At 43.0% G+C, this 23,975-nt stretch overlaps 1 protein-coding gene across 1 annotated transcript in view; it reads right to left on the bottom strand.

The window, feature by feature from the left end:
* Positions 1-23,765, bottom strand: part of LOC136866825 (U-scoloptoxin(16)-Sm1a) — a 79,826-nt gene extending 56,061 nt beyond the window's left edge. The window contains exon 1 of the mRNA XM_067143933.2: positions 23,658-23,765. The gene's annotated coding sequence lies outside the window, so the exon portion shown is untranslated. The remainder of the gene's footprint in view (positions 1-23,657) is intronic.
* Positions 23,766-23,975: the final 210 nt, after the last annotated feature.

Raw genomic sequence — 23,975 nt, 5'->3', positions numbered from 1 at the left:
TGACGGAACACGTCGTAATTACAAGAGGGCCGAAACTGTAAATGCAAATAAGTGTCAAAAGTATCGAGAGTTTATTTCTAAGCTGTTTCCGTCACATTAACCGACTGCACGGGGTCTTAATATTATCTACAAGCATTTGTTGCCGTATGTAGACGTAAGATAGAAATGATCCTAACTTACTCGTACAACGATTACAATTTCTAAGAGCTTCGCATGATGCTGGTCACACAGGTCACGAATCAGCAATTCTAGAAATAGAGAGAGAATTACTTCATGCAGATTTTATTCAGTAATGGCTCGTCAAGAGAAGATCTCACCCGTAAAGATAAGCACCGCACACGAGTTGCATAAACCAGCTCGTTGCATGTACTATCGCAGACGCGTTATTACACGCGGAAAAGGTGACCTCTGACAAGCAGACTTACTAGAAATGATTCGATATGCCTCTAGCAATAAGGGGTATAAGTATCTACTTACTGTCGTGATGTGAACTGTAAGTTTGCGTTTGCACAACCTGCGCGTTCTAAGACAGCAGATCAAGTCAAAGACGCATTTAAACATATTGTCGAACAATCAAAATGGTTGCACAAAGCTTCTTCAAACCGATCAAGGTAAAGTGTTTTACAACAAAGCTTTTTCTTCTTACGTCAAGTTACTTGGCAATCATCACTACTCTACGTACAGCAATCTCAAGGCAAGTGTTGTAGAACGATTTAATCGTACACTCAAGACAATGATGAGGCGAGGATTTATAGCTCAAGGTTCTTTTCGTTGGATTGAACAGCTACCTAGACTCGTGTCTACCTACAGCGATGCACCTCATCGCACTGTCACCACAAATCCATGACTTGTTACTAAGAATACACCACGCATAGATGCTATTCAACTTGTAATCAAAACGGCTGATCCACACCTCGATCGCCTTAGAAAGGTGATTTCGTTCGCATCAGCAAACACAAGCCTATCTTTACAAAAGGATACACACTTAACTGGAGCACAGAAATGTTCCAAATTAGGAGTGTTAAGCTTACTAATCCAGTTACGCATTTACTTCGCGATCTCACAGGACAGCCTACTGAAGGAGGATTATACATCAAAGTGCAGAAAACAAAATATCCTGGTCACTATTTAATCGAACGTGTTATTCGCCGTTGTGGAAATAAACTGTATGCCAAATTGCTTGGTTTTAATGACAACTTCAGTTCATGGATTAATAAAGAAAATATATTTTAAAACTTGAAATTTTTCATTCTGGTAACTCTACCTCTCCTTTCTTCTACTCCATAAGACAAGTTTAAACTTTCAAATCAACATTATTACCACTAGTTAATTTAGGACATGTTGTAGGATAGGATTAATATAAAAAATCAAACAACACCTGCATTATGTTTCACAAATCGTATTTATTTTAGTATATATACATTATTCTTTCTTGAAGTAAATCTGTTATGTTCTTTCTTACATAGATTATTTCTCTTGTCTTCGCTGTTTAATGCCACCACCCAGTAACATTGTTCTTTTCATTGCTTCGGCAACGACAAGTGCTGCTATCATCTCAGCAACTGTAGCATTAGGTGACGTCACACGCTGCATAGCATTACGAAGCAGATTTTTAACAGCTACAAGTCTTAGTTCAAGTTTATTTTGACGATAAGTAATGTCACGCTCTTTGCAGGCAGCACCTAACATATTATTACCAGGATCACCACGGGCCAAGCGGGCTTCAAGTCAAGTTGCAGGGCCACAGTACTGGTAACTAGGAAGATGAAGCTCAAAAGGAAGAAGATCAATCACCTTATTGATGAGTTCATGTCCAGCACGCTTCCTCACGTTTCTCCCAGCACGATTCTTCACCTTTTTCTGCGATAGCTTGCTTACTCTTTTTGCAGTTATAATACGTGTTTATAAGCGAAGACAACTCGTTAGTTTTAGGTCCGTGATTCAGTTTAATGAGTTGACAGGTACGACACTGTCTCACTGAAGTTCTCTTAGTAAAACTCACTTGTTCATGACCTAAAGTACACGTTTGAAGCTCTGACAAAACAGGATCTTGAGTTCACTCACGAGGCACGTTATCCCAGATCTTCTTTAAACCATTCGCTGCTACATTGATCAAAAATTCCGTTGGTAACGCATTCAAGTCTTCTTCAGTAAAAGCGTTTAGTTTATTTTTGCTAGCATAAAACTTTACGATTGCCTTTTCCACTGTGTTACATTTAGTACCAGATAGAAATTACATGATGTCTTTACTCTACAAATGTTTCTTTCCCACTGTTGTCATTTCGACACTGCAATTTACATATATTGTTCCCCTTCCGGCATGCCCTGCCACACAACCAATCAAAGAGCATGCACACATGGCGTGAAGACTCCTTAATTGTTTCTTCACTGTGCTCCTTGAGAAGAGTTTTAAATTATGGGCATCCTAATTCATGAATATCGATAATTTCACATGTTGATGGTAGGCACTCAGGCAATCATTCCTCCTTTTCACAACCCTTTAAGGGAACAAGATCTGCTCTTGACAAATGAGCCTTCATGATCATAGATAGAAAGCGATGGGGTATTCCTTTTCCTTCCCACAACAGACCTAAATTTTTTCTATCCATTATGTCCGTTTCTTGTCTTGATCTGTTTGCAAACGGTAAGGGAAAAGTGGGCTAAATACTAAACTGGCGAGTTTTAGCACCCACAACACAGTGCAATCCTAAGCAGCCACCTATTTGAACACAAATCTTTTGCCGTTCACTTTCAATCTTCGTACATCAACTATTAATGTTCTTGTCATGATGGAATAAAGCGCTCTACTCTCTATCAGAGCTTCTTAGAGATTAAAGGAAATATTCTCACTTAAGCATATATAAGTGCTTGAGTTCACTAGAGAGTGACCTTCATAACGAAGAATTCTAAACATGCATGACAATTTCGACGTGATCGCTGCATGTTAAAGCAGTGTGATCTTAGTATGGCACATGCTCCGTCCCGCTATAATAGAATTACACATAAAGTATGTACAATGTGTTTGATTCCCAGCACTGTTACGCAATGTGAAAATTGGTACAAGGCCTGAAAGGGAGTCAACTCTGCCATAGGTGCTCAACTAACTAGAGATGCGTTTTAGGAGGGAGAGGAGCAGGAGGACGAGTGTTGTTGGTTATTTGCTCGTTGGATGGAGACGTAAAGCCTTGAACAGTCCTCTGGATGCTATTCGACAGGAGAAGGACTACCGGGTTTTACCCTCTCCCTTCCTACTATCATATATCATGTCATTCGTTTCATAATATTATCTTCCCCGATGAGGTTGACGTCAGGAACGGCACCCGGTTATAAAAAGTCGAACTTGACAGATTCATATCACCACAAATTTGACACCATAGAGAAACGGGACAACGAATCGACACACGTTAGTTTATAACGTCATGCACCCTTAGCCAGCAGTCCGCATTTCGAATCACCCTCGTTGTGACGTCACAGCTCGGTCAGGAGAAGGCCTGCGCGTTCAATTATATAATGATAAACATACATTTTTGAATCGCCCGTGCTTATTACGTCACAGCTCCGTCACTCCACAAAGGCGAGACGACAAGGTGCCTATGTGTGAGAGGTTAGGTTACCGTTCGTGATCAAGGTTAGGTTAACACGTGTTAACCACACCCACAAGTAACCTCACTAGTTCGGCTCTTCCAAGACGAACCCGTCTGATGTTAGGTTGGCGTTCCTCGTAGCGAGATTTGGTTTACACGTCATAACCTAAACTACCAGTCTCCTAACCGATTGGACTCGTCCAAGGGGAACCTGTGTGTGAGGTTTGGTTAGCGTTCGTGCACAAGCTTAGGTTAACACGTCATAATGAAGTCTTAACCTAATCTGCAGGTCACCTAACAGATTTGTGGCTCCTCCATGGGCGCCGATCGATTCGGCTCCTCCAAAGTAGTCAGTGACCTTTCTGTCTCGGCTCCTCCAATGGGGCCCGTCCGATTGGGCTCCTCCAAAGTGGCCCGTGAGTTTATCATTGCCCTCGTACGTAATTGTATGACATCATAATCTCACCTAGCGGCCAAAAGCACTCCAGGTTTGTCAGTGAAGTTAGTATTGCACTCGTACGTATGCGTATGACGTCATAACCTCACCTAGGGTGCCAAAAAGCACCCCCAGATCATTCCCTAACCAATTAAGCCCCTCCAATGGTGTCTGTGAGGTTAGGCTTGCTCTCGTACGAAATGTTATGACGTTATTCCGCGTTCTTGGGTCTGGAACCTAGATAGCCTTACTAATCAAATAGGGGTCAATGACCTCATTCCAGAATCTACATATCCTTATTTCTCAACTATTGGTCAATAACATCGTGGGAAAATTCTGACTCAGCGCCCATTGCTTTAGAATGTTCATCTACTTAATGTTGTTGGCTTTACGTCCCACTAACTAGTTCGACGGTTTTCAGAGGCACCGAAGTGCCGGAATTTACTCCAGCGGGAGTTCTTTTTCGTGCCAGTAAATCTACTGACGCGAGGCTGGGGTATTTGGGGACCTTCAAATACCACCGGAATGAGCCAGGATAGAACCTGCCAAGTTGGGGTCAGAAGGCCAGCGCCTGAACCGTCTGAGCTACTCAGCCCGACTACTACATCTTTGCGGTTATCAAAGGTTAATAAATAGCATTGCCAAAATGTTAACACGCATGTCTGTTTTTATGAATTCCTATATTCCCAATTACATTACACACTTCGCGGCACAGCCAAGCAATTTCGAAGGACACTGGCGTGTTGAGGTACATCCTTTGAGAAGCACTGATCTTCAAAATTTGAAGATTTTTAACGCCGTTATAAAAATAATAATTGCTGTTGGAATACAACAGAAATAGTAGCAGTCTGCCTCGGTGGTGTAGTGGTGTAGTGGTTTGTGTGATTAGCTGTCACCCACGGAGGCCCGGGTTCGATTCCCGGCTCGGCCACGAAATTTGAAAAAGTGGTACCAGGGCTGGAACGGGGTCCACTCAGCCTCGAAAAGTCAAGTGCGTAGAGCTGGGGTGGAGGGTGTTCAGTTGCCACCTCAGCCATCCCCGAAGTACTTTCCCGTGGTTACCCACCTCTCCTCCAGGCAAATGCCAGGATGGTACCCAAATAAATGCGACGGCCGCCTGTTCCCTCTTCCGCGCCTATCCTTTCCAAGCTTCCCATTCCCCCACAAGGCCCCTGTTCGGCATAGCAGGTGAGTTTGCCTTGGCGAGATGCTGGTCCTCCTTCCCAGGTGTATCCCCACCCATAGTCTCATGCTCCAGGACACTGCCCTTGAGGTGGTAGAGTTTGAATCCCTCACTGAGTCCAAGGTAAAAACCACCTCTGGAAGGTAAACGGATTAAGAAAAGAATAGTAGCAATAGTTACTAACACTTTCTAAATTAAGGTTAATAAAACAATTATGTCCAAACGTAATCTCTTGCTATTTGTTACTTGAAACAAGCGAAAGTTCATCTAAAGAGAGAATTAAGTCGGATAATAAAACGCTCTGAATACAAATGCACATTTAGGCGGTTTTGTCACTTCATTGCTATAAAAACGTGTTCTGTGAATCATGTATCCAGGATTATTTAAAGCAAAAGTCACCTCCGTACAGGCCATGAAGGCCCTTGGAGGGGTGGAAGGTAAACGCTTCCACCATTCGTAACCTCAGCACTTGATGGGGTAGAGTGTTTAGCTATACGCACGGCCGCCTTTGCACCCAGGAGCTAACGTGGTACTCATTTTTGGTGTGGGCTGAGTGAACCTCAGGGCCGTATGCACCTCCGGAAGTGGAAATCTCGTTTCTTAAATTTTACGACTTCCTGACGGGGATTCGAACCCACGTCCTTCCGGGCGAACCGAGCACGCCTTTACCGCCTCGGACAGGCAGCCCCTAGGATTATTTATTTATTTATTTATTTATTTATTTATTTATTTATTTATTTATTTATTTATTTATTTATTTACTAGCAATTGTACCCGTGCTTCGCTACGGTATTCCAGATTGTATACGGATATCGAAGTAAATTACTGTACATGAAGTTAATAATAATTTTTAAATTGCATGTAAATTGGCGTTATCCGAGAAAAAACATAGGGAGGTCCGCAGACGATGTTTCCAATGTAAAGTGCGAGTTGTGGAGTTGTGATGATAACGACAGGTGCACTTGTCTACCACAATTCATTATGTTTTAGAGACGTTGAATAGGGTGAAATTTGTGTAAGATTTTCACACAGTGAATTACTTTTCTGATACTATGCGACAGCTTCAAACATACAATTTGGCTCACATATGGCTACTGGGTGGGCCAATATTCGTGTAGAACTTGATGATCCCATCTTTCCTATAAGTGAATCATACCATTAATTGTACGTGTACAAAGTGCAAAATTTAGGTAAATCCAGAAATAGAGAAACATTTAATGTATAAGGGATAGAGATACGACGAAAGGTCATAGGACCGAAGTTGTAGATCACTCCAAATTGAACGGAGATTGTGCCATCCATTTTGTGATACGACTTACCTTTTAGCCACGAAATACATCGAAAGGAAGGACTGCACCGTCATTAAAATTGCCTCCATATTTCGATTTTTTCGGGAGTAAAAAATAAATGTTTTTAACATCTCGTGAATTTTCCGTCGGTTACATCCTAAAGCTATAATTTTGCAAAATTTCAGTTTTCTAACTAGTCTGGGAGATTGTGCTGCGATCTTGATATGGGGGAGTGGGTTAAAAATCAGGACTTTAAGGAAACTTTTAAGCCTATGAAACCTGTAGGTTCTGGATAAATATCACCGACTGTGTTCTTATGCAGGTTTGAAACTCCCAGCATGTATCCCTCAGAGAATTATGAGAATTTGAGATTTTTATAGGGATCCTGAAGTCATCAGGTTGTCTGGTACCAACATTTAAATTTCTAAGATGCCTAGAATGGTCTCACTAATTTACGTCTGTTTTCATTTTTATGCCTTAATATATATAGTACAGTATATATAGATCGCGCCAAACAGACTTCCATTTATTAGTGTGGATAATATTTTACCCGCTTCCCTAGTGGTTCTAAGGGCGTCTTACTCCCACAGTACGTTTTCCAGTTAGTACACTAAGTCATACTAAAGTCATACTGGAACATAAACACGTCCATTATCTTGGTCATTTCTGACAATTTATTTTTTCACCCTTTCTCACCCCCTATGCCAAAGGGGGCTGAAGTTAGACTTTAAACATCCAGAATGTTACTATTCATCTCAGCGACCCGGAAAACTATTGATTCGGCAGTATATTCGATTACTATTATATCTCACTCCCCCTTCCCCCACCCTGTCGGGGGCTAAACTTTGAGTTTAAAAAATCGGAATGTTACTATTCATCTCAGCGACCCCGAAAAGTATGGATTCGTCACTACTTTCGATGATTTGTATATCTCAGTCCCTTTGCCCCTCCCCCTGCTCCTAAGGGTTCCTGGGGTGTTTTGCCCCATGTGGTTTGTCTCCTGATACTAAAAATTCGGAGTGTCACTATTCGCCTCAGCGACTATGTATTCGACACTATTATTTCTATATATCACTCTCCCATCGCCCCCCCCCCCAACCACGAAGGGGGCTGAACGTGGACTTTAAAAAATTCCGGAGTGTCACTGTTCATCTCAGCGACCCCGTAAAGTATAGATTCGACACTATTTTCGATGATTTTTATATCTCAGCCCCCTCGCCCCCCTGCCCCTAAGGGTTCCTGGGCCGTCTTACCCCCACGTGGTTTGTCTTCTGATACTAAAAATCCGGAGTGTACAATTCACTTCGGCCACACCGTAAACTATGTATTCGACACTATTTTCGTTTAATTTTATCTATCACTCCCCCCTCGCCCCCAATGCAAAAGGGAGCTGAACTTTGACATTTGAAAAATGGGGAGTGTCACTGTTCATCTCAGCGACCCCGAAAACTGTGGATTTGGCACGTTTTTCGATTATTTTTATACCTTGCCCCCCCTGACCCCCACCCCTAAGGGAGCTACGGATGGCTTTACCCCCACAGTGCTCGTCTCCAGATAGTAAGTCATAAGTGTACCAAGTTTGAATGAAATTGCTCCAGTGGTTTAGGAGATGTGTCATTTACACACACGCATACATCGATTTTTATATACAGTAAGAAGAAGAAGATTATGCTTATTACATAGAGAAATTTTATTTTGAACACTGCAGAGATCTAAACTTAAACTGTATATCCGAAGATATTATTCGAATCCGAGGAATGAATATTACTTCGCTCGCGGCATGCCCAATCATGAGAATGGCTTCAATAATATTAGTCATCAGTTTCAGAGTCGTGTTCATAGCAGAGGGCAGGATTCTTATTCTTAAGAAGGATAATTGGTGCCACAATCGTCCGCTCTAAGATGTTCGAGGGTACTCCAGGTGACTCCAAGTCTTTCGAAGCACAGCCGTGTAGTCGATAGACTTGTAACTGTGTAGAACATCGGGTAATTCTTGTAAAAGTTGCTTGTTGAAAGAAATGAATGACATGATATATGATAGCAAGAATGAAGAGGATGAAACCCGGCGCCGGCACATATGCCACTCCTCTCGAATAGCTCAAAACTTAACGTCCCGATCCTATGGACGAATCATCATCAACACCGTCATATGCCCTCATACCATATAATACCAAGAACAGCTTCCTACGTCCTGGACGTAAAATGGCTCCTTGCATATTGTGTTCTCTACCTATCTTATGTACGTTGCCTAGCGACAGCGACTCTATGCATTAATCTTGGTGACAGCACGTTGGATTGTCATATCCCAATGCACGTTTTCCGATGGTTTTTCGTTCATAACTCACCAACAAAAGCGAAAATGAAAAATCCGGCTTCGAGGTGCATTCGGACCCCTTTCCATCTACAGATGTTCAAAATTTCAGATCTCTACGGGCTGTAGATTTTGCTGGGCATCGCGCACAGACAGACAGACAGACAGACAGACAGACAAACACTTCGTTTTATAATATTATAGATAGATTTATTGTAGGTTATAAAACGGCTTCTTGGACGAACAGTCAGCGTTCGGATGAGAGGCCCCAGTTCGATTCGCACCGAGGTCGATAGCTGCAGTCGCTTAAGTGAGACCAGTATCCAGTATTCGGGAGATAGTGGGTTCGAACCCCACTGTCGGCAGCCCTGAAGATGGTTTCCCGTGGTTTGTCATTTTCACACCAGGCAAATGTTGGGGCTGAACCATGATTAAGGTCACGGCCGCTTCCTTCCCACTCCTAGCCCTTTCCTGTCCCATCGTCGCCATAAAGCAACTAGCAACTAAAGTTCGATTCGCGGCTGGGTGGGAATGTTAACCGTGTTCGGTTAATATCTCTAACTCGAGTACTAGGTGTTTGTGTTGATCTAGATAACTGCAGTCGCTTAAGTGCTGCCAGTATCCAGTTTTTGGGACATAGTGGTTTCCAACCCCACTGCCGGCGGCCCTGAAAATGGTTTTCCGTGGTTTTCCATTTTTTAAGTTGCCTTACGTCGCACCGACACAGATAGGTTTTATGGCGACGATGGGACAGGAAGGGGCTAGGAGTGGGAAGGAAACGGCCGTGGCATTAATTAAGGCACAGCCCCAGCATTTGCCTGGTGTGAAAATGAGGAAACCACGGAAAACCATCTTCAGGGCTGCCAACAGTGGGGTTCGAACTCACTATGTCCCGAATACTGGATACTGGCCGCACTTAAGCGACTGCAGCTATCGAGCTCGGTATTTTTTCCATCTTCACACCTGTCAAATGCTGAGGATGTACCTTAATTAAGGCCACGGCCGCTTCCTTCCCACTCCTAGCCCTTTCCAATCCTATCATCGTCATAAGAAGTATATGTGTCGGTGCGACGTAAAACAGATTGCAAAAAAAAAAAGCCTTAACTGGTTTTATGTCCCACTAATTACTTTTAAGGATTTCGAAGATAACGAAGTGCAGAATTTTGTCCCGCACGAATTTTCTACCGATATGATGCGGACGTATTTAAGCACTTTCAAATACCACGGGATTGAGCCAAGATCAAACCTACAAGTTGGGCACAGAATGGCAACTCTAACTGTCTGAGCCAGTCAACCCGACATCTCTATTTACATACAGCACATCAAACTACCAGCCACTACAGAAACACGCTGAAGTGTATACATTCTTCCTTGGCTTCAGTCAATGACACAACCGGGCGAGTTGGCCATGCGGTTAGTGGCGTGCATCTGTGAGCTTGCATACGGGAGATAGTGGATTCGAGCCGCACTGTCGGCAGCCCTGAAGATGGTTTCCCGCGTTTCCCATTTTCACACCAGGCTGTGCCTTAATTAAGGCCACGGGCATTTCCCTCCCACTCCTAGGCCTTTCCTATCCCATCGTCAGCATAAGACCTATCTGTGTCGGTGTGACTTTAAGCCAATTGTAAAAAAAAAGTGACACCCGGCCGCAAATCTGAGCTTAATCCACTTTAGTGCCGTCCCCAGATAATTAGGAAATAGGCCAGCAAAGGAGAAGCAGAAATAAGAGCTAAATATCATTTTGGACAATAAAGAGAGTGAAAGAAGCACAGGAAGGCCAAGTTGACCATGGTTAGACTGAACGTTTAATTATTTAAATATAAGAGGGTTGGAATTTGACAAGGTGATGACCCTAATTGCAAATAGAGGATTGTGGGGTCGCTTAGTTAATTATGGCTTGCAGACTGAACACTGAAATAACAGTCCATAAGAAATATGTACGCCATTCACATACATGCACGCATATATTTTCATTATAGACAGTTATGCTATTCAGTGTTCAGTCCGCAAGCTGCTGTCAGTTAACTACACGCATCCATGACAATATGAACCTCGGACACCCGAAGCTACTCCTTCGTGATATATTTACCGTCTTACTAATAAACGGTGTATAACTTTTATACAAGGTTTATACACCGTTTATGTGAAATTCGTTACTAATAAACCGTGTGTAGGTCTCCTGTGTATACATCTGTTATAGTTATTCACTGAATTGCTTATACAGACCAGGACTCTTGTACAGTATAAGCGCTGTATAGCAGCGAGTAGCGGAAAAAGGAACGAGTGTGCAGTATATTTTCGTGGTATTTATTGTCTACAGTAATATAATCGTGGTGAAATATTCGACTTATCCATTTAACATTGAACATACATTGAAAGAATGGAAGATAACGATGATCTTCACGGTATTTTAAACATAGAAGACATAAACCATTCAGAGGTTATGGAGGCTAGACATCTTCGTAAAGTAAAACACTTTAAAGAGACGGAATGACAATGAATGACTATAAAAGAAATGATGGTTGGGCGTATTTTTGTGTAATAATGTGTTACTGCTTAATAGACTTTTGAAATTGCGAGTTCATTATACATTATCTGCCTCTACAATATCAAATTTGAGCATAAAAAAGGGACATATTCCTCGACATAAAAAATGGTATAAATTGAAAACCGTACGTAATATGATTTCCATACTTTGTAGTTGAATACGCAGAAATATGATGTATAAATGCCTAATAGAAACATTTTTGATCAAACCTTTTAGCTATAAAACAGGTTTTCCTTTCTCCTGAAAAGTAAGGATTTTGAAATGTGTACACTTTTCAACTCGCCGATTCAATTACAATTGCTTACGTTTTCCGTACTATCCCAGTTAGGAGGTATTGATCTTTTTTTAAGCTTTTCCATTTATTTTTTGGCGTTCATTACACAAGCAAGCTGGAGAAATGTTGTTATCAGTATAAGCCATTTTCCGGCTGTCTCATTTTGTGTTGCCACTGCCTTTCCGATATGCCGTGCTACTGCGCGACTTTCCGGAAAGTTTTGCTCGTAGATAACCAGCAGAAGCGATTATAAAGGCGGTGAACGTGCGAAAAACGCCAGTGAACTGCAGGAAGAGACTCCTACGCCTTGGAACGAGTGTATACGTGCTGTATAGTAATACAATGCGTATACCACGTTTATTAGTAAGAAAAATATAAAAGCTTATACAGGGTTTATTCACTGTATAACTATACAAGTGTTAAACAACTGTGTAAGGACTTTTTATTAGTAAGACGGTTATTGTTTCTTTATTTCTTTCTTTATCTGTTTACTCTCCAGAGTTTGTTTTTACCTCGGACTCAGAGAGGGATCCCACCTCTACCGCCTCAAGGGCAGTGTCCTGGAACTTGAGAATTTAGGTCTAGGGATACAACTGGCCAGGATGACCAGTACCTCTCCCAGGCGGCCTCGCCTGCTATGCTGAACAGGAGCCTTGTGGGGGGGGGGGGATGTTAAGATTGGAAAGGATATACAAGGAAGAGGAAAGGAAGCGGCCGTAACCTTAAGACAGTTACCATCCCGGCATTTGCCTGGAGGAGAAGTGGGAAACCACGGAAAACCACTTCGAGGATGGCTGAGGTAGGAATAAAACCCACCTCCACTTTTCAAATTTCGTGGCAGAGCCGGTAATCGAACCCAGGCATCCGGGGGTGGCAGCTAATCACACTAAGCACTACACCACAGAGGCCGCCATTTCTTTATTTACTATATTCATTTATTTATCTATTTATTTATGTATTTATATAATTCGACTTTCCCCAACTGGAGATTACCCCTGAGGACAATGTATATCAAAAAGACAATATGAATATTAAAATTAATTGTGAGTTGGTTAACACATTTTATAAACTGTATGTAGTTGCATTAAAAAGTTTGGGAAATATGATTCTTCAGGATTTAGACGGAATCACTGAAGGCAGTCACTGCAATTTCTTTTATTGATGCCTGATTGAGGTTGAATGCTTTAGTTAGTTAGTTAGTTACTTAGTTAGTTGGGTTCGAATCCCACTAGCGGCAGCCCTGAAGATTGTTTTCCGTGGTTTCCAATTTTCGCACCAAGCAAATGCTGGGGCTGTACCTTAATTAAGGTCACGGCCGTTTTCTTCCCATTCCTAGGCCTTTCATATCCCATCGTCGCCATAAGACCTATCTGTGTCGGTGCGACGTAAAACAAATAGAAAAAAAAGAATAGTTAATCCGGCTCCATGGCTGAATGTTTAGCAATTCCTTCGGTCCAGAGGGTCCCGAGTTCCATTCTAGTTGGAGATTTTAATCACGTCTGATTAATTCCTGTGACTTGGGAACTTGGTTTTAATGTTAGTCCCAACACATTCCTTTTTATATTCATACAGCACACCACACCACCAACTACCACAGAAACAGGCCACAGTGAATACATCCCTCGTTATAGGGTTCGTGTCAAGAAGGGCATCTGGCTGCAAAACAGAACCAAGTTCATACGTGTGACAGAGTTCTTACTCGCAACTCTACCAGAATATGAGAGAAGTGGAAGAAAACGTGGAAGATATATTCATTTAAGTATTCTGTCTATTATCATCCATTTATTTATTTATTTATTTATTTATTTATTTACTTCTTTATTTATATATTTATTTATTTATTTATTTATTTTATTTATTTATTTATTTCAAATCCAAGGAAATGCGAGGGTGCTACCTTTGTTACAGCCACGCATCTTCCATTTAGTTCCTCAGCACTGTATCAATCCGAAAAATAACAATGGCGATAATAATAATAAGCAAAGCAAAGTCACAGTCCATGAAGGCCCTTGGAGGAGTGGAAGGTAAAGGCTTCCACCATTGTTAACCACGGCACGTGATGGGGTAGAGTGGTTAGCTCTACGCCCGGCCGCCTTTGCCCCCAGGAATTAACCTGGTACTCATTTTTGGTGTAGACTGAGTGAACCTCAGGGCCATATACACCTCCGGAAGTGGAAATCTCGTTTCTTAAATTTTACGACTTCCTGACGGGGATTCGAACCCACGTCCTTCCGGGCGCACCGAGCACGCCTTTACCGCCTCGGCCAAGCAGCCCCTTAATAATAATAATAATGACACAAATAATAATCGTATAGCATCAGCTAGCGTTTAAAGACATTTTTATTTGACGTGACCGAGCTAGTAGGCTATGCGACTAGTGACGTGCGGCTGTGAGCTTGTATTCCGAAAGCAGTGGGTTCGAAATCCCCTGTCGCCAACCCTGAAGATGGTTTTCGGTGGTTTCCAATTTTCGCACCAGGCTGTACCTTAATGAAGGCCACGGCCGCTTCCTTCCCACTCCCAGCGTCGCCATAAGATCTATCTGCGTCGGTGCGACGTAACGCAACTTAAAGAGCATGATGCCGCCTAGGCTGGCCGAGCGTTAGTTTCGACTTTCTGTTTTTCTAGCAGATAGCATTTTTTCTTTTTCATCATCATCATCTGTTTACCCTCCAGGGTCGGCTTTTCCCTCGGACACAGCGAGGGATCCCACCTCTACTGCCTCAAGGACAGTGTCCTGGAGCTTCAGACTCTTGGTCGGGGATACAACTGGGGAGAATGACCAGTACCTCGCCCAGGCGGCCTCAACTGCTATGCTGAACAGGGGCCTTTTGGAGGGATGGGAAGATTGGAAGGGATAGGCAAGGAAGAGGGAAGGAAGCGGCCGTGGCCTTATGTTAGGTACCATCCCGGCATTCGCCTGGAGGAGAAGTGGGGAAACCACGGAAAACCACTTCCAGGATGGCTGAGGTGGGAATCGAACCCACCTCTACTCAGTTGACCTCCCGAGGCTGAGTGGACCCCGTTCCAGCCCTCGTACCACTTTTCAAATTTCGTGGCAGAGCCGGGAATCGAACCCGGACCTCCAGGGGTGGCAGCTAATCATGCTAACCACTACACCACAGGCGCGGACATTTTTTTATTTTTACAATCTGTTTTACGTTACACCCCAGCATTTTCCTGGTGTGAAATGGGAAACCACGGAGAAAACATCCTCAGCGCTACCGACAGTGGGGTTCGAACCTACTATCTCCCGAATGCAAACTCACAGCTGCGCGCACCTAACCGCACGGCCAACTCGCTCGGTCTACCAGACAGCAAGGAATAGGATGCCTATAGGGTGATCTATTGCTGAGTTAAAATGTAATGTCGGGTAAACAGCAAATATTTCACTACATACATACATAGAACATCTTTATAGACTGTTATACTTACGGCGTTCATTTTGAAGGTCCGTGTGAATTAACTACATGCATCCACGACGATGATGTGAACCACGGACTTCCGAAACTACACCTTGATGGGATACCTCACTGTCTACGCTATAACATCCTGGAGGAAGATGTTGCTGCCAAAGGATAGATAAGGACACCCCTGTTTCAGGACGGCAGAAATACGTGTATTGACCCTTGAAGAGAGTTTTCAGTCACCCGTCAAATATACTCTTCGTTAATTAAAGCAGGTTATACACTCGAGACTGTTTTCTACATAGTGCATTAGAGCAAAGAACACGTGACTGTGTTTCATAGCATGTTATACATACTACCTTGATCTTATTTTCAAAAACAATTGTATATTAGTGTCCCTTTTATGTTCCGTAACAGGCCTCAACTCATTAACTTTCAGGAAACATGCAATGACCTGGAGTTTAGTTCATGGAAATTTTGTAAATATTACTTGTTGTACTGTTGCGTACTTCTCCTTACTTTCTTCTTCTACTTCTTCTTATTACTTCTGGCCTTTTGTCGAATTCCTGGGTTCGGGACTTAATGTAAATATGAGTGAGTTTCACGCCCTGATGCCTTTCCTGACGTCGACCCAGTGTCTGCTTTTATGGTAAATGGTAGTGTGATGTTTCACGTGTAGACGAAAAAGAAGGTAGTTGCCTAGTTGTACTTCCTTTTAAAACAAAAAATCACCACCACTATTAAGATGAAAACGAACACCCCCGTTCCTCGAGACAGATGAATTAACCGTACGCAATCCCGGCTCAATCTGGTGGTATTTGAAAGTGCTCAAATACGTCAGCCTCGTGTCGGTAGATTCATTGGCACGTCAAAGAACTCCTGCTGAACAAAGTTCCAGCATCTCGGAGTCTCTGAAAACCGTGCAAGTATTTAGAGCGACGAAAAAATATTATTATTAATAATACCGTTTGCCTCTGTGGTGCAGTAGTTAGTGTGATGAGCTGCCACCCCCGGAGGATTGGGTTCGATTCCGTCTCTGACATGAAATTTGAAAACTAGTACGAGAGCTGGAACGGGGTCCACTCAGACTCGGGAGGTCAACCGAGTAGAAGGGTAATCTTCCTATCCCCCTACAAGGCCCCTGTTCAGCATAGAACGTGAGGGCGCTGGGCGAGGTACTGGTCTTCCTCCCCAATTGTATCCCCTCGACCCAAAGTCTTACGCTCCAGGACACTGCCCTTGAAACGGTAGAGGTGAGATCTCTCGCTCAATCTGAGGGCAAAACCAACCCTGGAGTGTGAACGGATTAAGAAAGAAAGAAAGAAAGAAATATTATTAATACCATATGCAATTTAAATCCCCAGCCTGACCGGGAATCGAACCCAGGGTTCTCTGAATCTAAGGTCACTACGTAGACAATTCATTCAAAGAAACGGTCATTTCCCCTAACTTTCTACGCCTAGCTGAGGTGGTAAGGGCGTCCTTGGTTCACCTGAAAGGCCATGGGTTTGATTCTCCCTTCATGAAGTCAACACTTTGTCCTCTCCTTTTTCATCCGGCACTCCACTTATAAATAAGCAATTCTTCTTGCGTTCTTGGTAGCTGCTTTCTATTTCAGCCTTCAGCTTCACCACCTCTTCCTCCATGTCCCTTATTTTCTCCTTGAGTGACGCTATTTCTGTCTCGTTGATTCCTACTTTGGTCCTTGTTTCGTCTGTTTTTCCCTGTATCCATTGCCTCATATTCTCAAATTCTTTCACTTGTTCCTTCGTCATATATTTAATTTGCTCATGTGGGCATACTTCTTCCACAACCTCCCTAACCACCCTCCTTATTACCTCCACATCTTCCCAGCTCATGTTGCCATTGGGGGTCGGTCCGGGGTTTACTTCCACACCCCCTATGACTAGCAGTAGCATAATCACCGTTGACACCAATATCATCTCACCCTTCAATCTTGATTCCACTTTATCTCCTTCACTCCTGACTGTTTTCTTCTTCCCTCGACCCTGCCAACTTCCGATAACTGCCCGATATTGATCGACACCAATCATCTTCCTCTTCACTCCCGTCTTCCTTCTTTCCACGCACCGCTCGCACTCCATTCCCGCTGTACCGGCACACCCGACTCAGCACGTCCGCTTCTGCTAACTGTCTAGATAAGACTGTTCATAAAGTCGAAAAATTTAGAATCGAGATTTCCACTTCTGGAAAGGCGCATGGGCCTGTGGGTTCATTGAGCCCACAACAGAAATGACTACCAGGTTAATTCTTGTCTCTAATATAGGCTTACCTGCATAATTCCTACTCGTCAATCCAGTTAAAAAAAAAAAGCATCTTCATGAAGTTTAAAATGTATTTTAAAAAAGCTACGAACTTAAAATAAAGAGCCCTTACAAGCTCAAGTCAATTAATCAGTTGTTGCCGAAGTGCTAGTATTTTATTTTGTAACAATAATTATTTACTAAAAATAGATTTATTGCTTTACTCCAGGCTCTAAATTACAAATAGACATCACTTGCTATTTGTTTGAGAAATTCAGTGAAGTGAAAAATATGTATACGGCTGGTGTTGAAAAGACTGTCATGTTTTCTATTTAGTGACTCGCAATCGTTGGTGGTGCGTCAAATTAATGAGTGTTCTGCCGGCATTACAGGATTTTTAATATGTAGGTGTAGAATGATGAACAAGTATTACGAAATAAGCTGCACACAGGGGCGCACTTGAAGATTCAACGTCCTAGACAAATGGAAGACAATGTACATAACATCTATAGTAAATAGAAGGCAATTTATGAATTTATAAGAAGATGAACACCAAGTGACTGGTGGGATAGACTAGGGCCAATACTGTTTCAATACTGAGCCTTTCTTAACCGATATACAAACCAAACAAATCCGCAGCACAATAGCCCATTGGTGCCTTGAACTGTCAAGATGATTGCGCCCAGCCAGATGTTCTGGAGATAGCGGCATGTCACATGGTCAACTTCGTTGCTTGGCTTTCTACATCGGGTCCACTGTCTCTCGTGTCATACAAATCCTGCCTTGATCTCATGACGTGAGTGCATCATGTTCCTGCCCTTAGTCCATAGTTAAATTTCCTGGACTGGCGGGGATTCTAGCCCAGAGGCAGGCATCATCCCTACACCACGGGGATGGCTTTCAAACGTCGCGAAAATCTGCACAAGTTTGTGCGACGGTAAACAAATAGCAATAGTAAGTTTATGGTTGGTATCACCTCCTGTGACAGTTGAGTGCGTTCTTAAATGGAAGTGTGGTAAATTATACCAATATAACAATTCTCCTTGCGCTGCCAGCACGAAATATATGTTTACTGTCATCAGCGCCTTCTTTTGACGACTGTTCGTGCTAAAGAAAGTAATCAGATCAACACTCAGGCTAAGTGGCTCAGATCGTAGAACGCTAACCTGCCTAGCTGAAGGTAGGGACCGAGCTCAATAGCTTCAGTCGCTTAAGTGCGGCCAGTATCCAGTATTCGGGAGATAGTATGTTCGAACCCCACTGTCGGCGGCCCTGAAAATGGTTTTCCGTGGTTTCCCAATTTCACACCAGGCAAATGCTGGGGCTGTACCTTAATTAAGGCCACGGCTGCTTCCTTTCCACTCCTAGCCCTTTCCCGTCCCATCGTCGCCATAAGACCTATCTGTGTCGGTGCGACGTAAAGCAACTAGCAAAAAAAAAAAAAAAAAAAAAAAAAAGGAAGGTAGGGGGTCGAACCCGACTCAATCTGGTGATGCACTAATGGAAATGCATTCAAGCAAACGCCGTAGGAATACACATATCTGCCCTAAAGTCGATACACAAAATAGAGAAATAGTATGTGGCACTGAAAAACACCCACGTCCGTGAGACATTCAGATCATTCAATGCAACACTTGCAGCAGACACAAGGAGAGTACCCACCCAGAATAGTCACACATAAAGCGAATCTGGCATGTAGTTCGTTGTACGAACGCTGAATATTCCACGATCGTTGTACTTCTTGACGTAGTTGCCTGATGGTCGTTGCCGAGGCTGGGTGGGGAGTCAGGCGTCGTCCCATTATGTCCCACGTATGTTCAATGGAGTTGAGGTCTGGAGATCTGGTGCGCCAAGGGAACATTCGTACACCTCCTAGAGCACACCGTGTTGCCCTAGTGACATGAGTACGTAGGTTATCGTGCTGGAAGATTGGTGTGCGTCGAAATACGGTCGGAGGGCAGAATTGACGTCACTTCGTGCTCCCCTGAATAAATCGAATACCAGAAGCGATCAGGAAGCGTAGGCCTGTATTATGACCCCCCCCCCTTCCATACCACAATATACCATAACACCAGGTATGGTGCCCCAGTGGGTGGGGGCGGTAGATTAACACCCGCGGTATCCCTTGCCATTCGTAAGAGGCGACGAAAAGGGGCGCCAGAGGTTCTCAACTTGGGAGCGTGGGTTGGCGGCCACGGGTTCTTGGCTGAGTCCTGGTATTGCTTCCACTTACTTTTGACAGGCTCCACATTTTCATCTACCCTGTCCGACTGTCGTTGGTCAACTCTTGTTCTTTTCCGACTGCGACGCTATTAGAGCAATCGATCTCTCAGAGTAACGGCCACCGACCATCTACATAAGGTCTTGCCCAATATTCGGAGCCTTGCATGAGGACAGGTCTGACCACCAACTGCTATATTCGACCCTTAATTTTAAGTGATCGCCATTTCACCTTTCCTACGATAAGACGGTGCTGGATGTCCTCGTCAATGTTTCTGTCGGTTGTGATGACAGGTATCTGAACTGTTTCGTCAGTTCTAGTGGCAGGAGGATAGTGTTGTACGAGCCAACTAACCTGCGCTGCGGCATCACGACTATCAATTACATGATTAAATGCAAATACGTGTCAATACAAGGGCAGGGTGTCTGGACTATTGAGATGTAAAGAAATCATTTTCTCAATTCAGTGTGGATTTGGCTCAGTTTTACTATCAGATGCCTTTCCTCACGTGAACCCTATGTAGAGGGATGTATTTACTATTTTGTTTTCTGTAGCGGTTTATAGTGTGATGTGTTGTATGTAAACAAAGATGCGTTTTAAGACGAACATAAACACCCAGACTCCGAGCTAGACCAATTAGCCAACATTGAAATCCCTGAGCAGGCCTGGAATCAAACCCGGGGTCATCTGAACCGAAAGCACGCTGTCCATTCAGTCAAGAACTTTGTTCCCTGCTATTATAGCCATTCACTCAGGTGGATATCTACACGACACAACCCTCAGTCTCTTCACTCACATGGCGTTCAGGATGCTTGTCTTCTTTAAATCGAACTTCCGGGTTCTTGTCGAGTTTTGTCCCGCTGATAAACGGATGTGCGTGTAGGAAGATCCACATTTCGCTCTCTTCGTGCAGGTCGCCGAACATGTGCAGGGCCGGGGATTTTTTGTATTATTTTTCAGAAAATTTTGTGAGAAATAAATAAAATATCGTGGTTATAGTTGAAAATATAGAAATAATTTCGTCAAAACATTTTAATTTTTAATACCATACATTTACACACAATAATATTAAGTAAATGAATATTTTTTACAAGACAATAATAGTAGTAGAGCAACGGGTTACCAAATGATGGTGTCAGCATTTTTCTGCTGAGTCAGCACCCGAAGTCATTGACTCCGAGGTCATTGGCCCTATGACGTCATGACCACGTGACCGTGACGTCACCATGTAAACAAAGCCACGTGCTTGGCCACGTCCTTTTTGACAGCTGTCAGCGTGACAGCTGTCATCTTGACGGACCCTAACCTCACTTTTCCGGACAAGTGATCATCGCTAACCTCACTGCTGCCATCTTGACAGAGCCTAACCTCAATTGTTGCCACCTTATGCACGTGGGGGCGCGCAAATTAAAATTTACGTGCTTTTGACAGCTGTCAAGATGACAGGTCCTAACCACTTGAGCGCGGAATTTAAAATCCACGTGCTTTTTGACAGCTGCCATCTTGACAGGTGCTAACCACGTGGGCGCGGAATTTAAACAAGTGAACGTGGCTAACCTCACTGATTTACGGCAAGTTGCCCTTCCCGACGTAGGTTTTACATAAGAGAGCCTGCCTAACTTCACAGTGGCTATCTTGGAGGGGTCTAACCTCGGTTTTACGGGCAGATGCCTTTCCCGACGTAATAGTCTCCATCTTGGATGGACCTAACCTCAGTTTTACGGGCAGATGCCCATCTCGACGTGGACAGTCGGCATCTTGGAGCGGCCTAAGCTCTCCTCCTCAGCAGGCTGCCCTTCCCGAAGTGCTGCGGAATTTTTGAAAAAATTGAACGGGTCATAGCCACGGGGCCTAACTTAAGGGTTTTAAGGCAAGCTGCCCTTTACAGTTTTAAAGCAAGCTGCCCTTCTCGACATGGTCCCTTCCCCGGCACTGTTTTGGAGAGAGGATTAAAGTTTTAAAGCAGGCTACCCTTCTCGAGATGGTCCCTTCCCGACACTATTTTTAGAGAGAGGATTATAGTTTTAAAGCAAGGTGCCCTTCTCGACAGGGTCCCTTCCCCGACACCATTCTGAGGAGAGGATTAAAGTTTTAAAGCAAGCTGCCCTTCTAGAGATGGTCCCTTCCCGACACTATTTTTAGAGAGAGGATTATAGTTTTAAAGTAAACTGTCCTTCTCGACAGGGTCCCTTCCCCCGGCACCATTTTTGGGAGAGGATTAAAGTTTTAAAGCAAGCTGCCCTTCTCGGCATGGTCCCTTCCGAACACTATTTTTAGAGAGAGGATTATACTTTTAAAGCAAGCTGCCCTTCTCGACATGGTCCCTTCCCACGACACCATTTTGGGGAGAGGATTAAAGTTTTAAAGCTTGCTGCCCTTCTCGACATCGTCCCTTCCCGACACTATTTTTTGAGAGAGGATTATAGTTTTAAAGCAAGCTGCCCTTCTCGACATCAGAAATTACATTTTAAATAATACATTTAAAGAGTTAACTGATGACGATCTCCTAGTCTAGTTTGCAAAGAATAACGGATAAGAGGATTAGTCAAATATTACCTTTTACCAGACATACGTTATGGTATTAATCTAGAAAGCATAGTGTAGCGTTGTCCTCTTGTTCTTTTTACCTCCCAATATGATGTGACGCAAACATTTTTAGTCTTTTCAATTGAGGAGGGAGCGGTAGGAGGAGGATGCGGGAAGGAGAATGTAATATTTTTACCCTCTTCAATTATATATATTCATACTTTTCCTTTACGATTGGAATCAGCACACACGCAAAAACACGGAATTGATTGAAGGACAAGCAAAAGCTGTATGTCTCCATCCGACAAGACAAAACATGTTGATTATTAGACATTATACATTTCCTATCGTGTTATGAACAGAAAAGCTTAACTGAATTATAATGCAAACACAATATTTACCGTAAAATAATTTTAAAAATCGTAGGGTTCGAACTCTGTTCCCCTTCTATTCAGCATAATAAAATCTCTATTACATGCATGATGGGATTCGTACACTAATCTCTTTGTTTAAAACAGGCTATGCATGATAACAAACGCACTTCTTTAAGTTATATATGCAATCAGCACACACGCAAAAATATAGAATACCGAGCTCGATAGCTGCAATGGCTTAATTGCGGCCAGTATCCAGTATTCGGGAGATAGTGGGTTCGAACCCCACTGTCGGCAGCACTGAAGATGGTTTTCCGTTGTTTCCCATTTTCACACCAGGCAAATGCTGTACCTAATTAAGGCCAAGGCCGCTTCCTTCCCGCTCCCAGCTCCTTCCTGTCCCATCGTCGCCATAAAACCTGTCCATGTCGGTGCGATATAAAACAACTTGCAACAAAAGATATAGAATTGAATGAAGGACAAGAAAATGCTGTATGTCTCCATCCTTCAAGACAAAACATGTTGACCATCTGTACAGGTTCAATCCTGTTACAGAGAATATAGAACATATTATTGTTATCTTACAGTAAAGATTAGGATTCGAACTCCGTTCCTTTTCTACTTAGCATTAGAAAAATCTCATAATACACGCATTATGGGATTCGAACACCAATCTCTTCGTTTAAAACAGGCCATACATGATAACAAACGCACTTCTTTAAGTTGTAAATGCAATCAGCACACACGGAAAAATATAGAATTGAATAAAGACAAGCAAATGCTGTATATCTACAACTGACAAGACAAAACATGATGACTATCTGTACACGTTCAATCCTGTTACAAAATACAATCAGCACACACGCAAAAATATGGAAATTATTGTAGGACAAGCAAATGCTGTATGTCTCCATCTGACAAGTCAATGAATGTTGACCATCTGTACAGGTTCAATCCTGTTACAAAGGACAGTTTTTATCTTACAGTAAAGATCTGAATAGACAGCATACATATCCTATCGTATTCTGAACAGAAAACATACATCGGTTACATGATAGGAGGAGGAGGGCGCGCGGTATCTTCTTGATTGATTGACCCCGCTAGCCCCGAGTACATGCTGATAGCTACGTGACCCAAACCGCGCAGCCAGCGACCGCTGCTCAGCCCGACCGGGGTCTTAGATATGTTACAGTAGCCCGACAATATTAATTATACACTTGAATCGTATTTTTATACACACCGTATACTTTAATTTCCATGTTTTAAATGTAATCTCTAATACGTGAGTGATAGACTGCATTCAGAAAAATAATATGAACATTCTGCCTGCACGTCGCTAGCATAACCCACGTATCGAACAAAGTTCAATATCTGTCCGCATTTCTGCTACACTGTAAGATTCTGCCTGCTCGTCACTTAACAAGATGTGACTTAGCATACAAAGCACTTTTACGCTTACTATACAGTTCTATGCGGGACTGAGAATTATAATATTTTGTTTCTATTTGCTTTACGTCGTACCGACGCATATAGGTCTTGTGGCGACGATGGAATAGCA

This window comes from Anabrus simplex, chromosome 1 (genome assembly GCF_040414725.1).
Source record: "Anabrus simplex isolate iqAnaSimp1 chromosome 1, ASM4041472v1, whole genome shotgun sequence".
In the NCBI taxonomy this organism is placed as follows: domain Eukaryota; kingdom Metazoa; phylum Arthropoda; class Insecta; order Orthoptera; family Tettigoniidae; genus Anabrus; species Anabrus simplex.
Note: the sequence above shows the minus strand (reverse complement) of the source record. Positions and strands in the feature narration are given on the sequence as shown.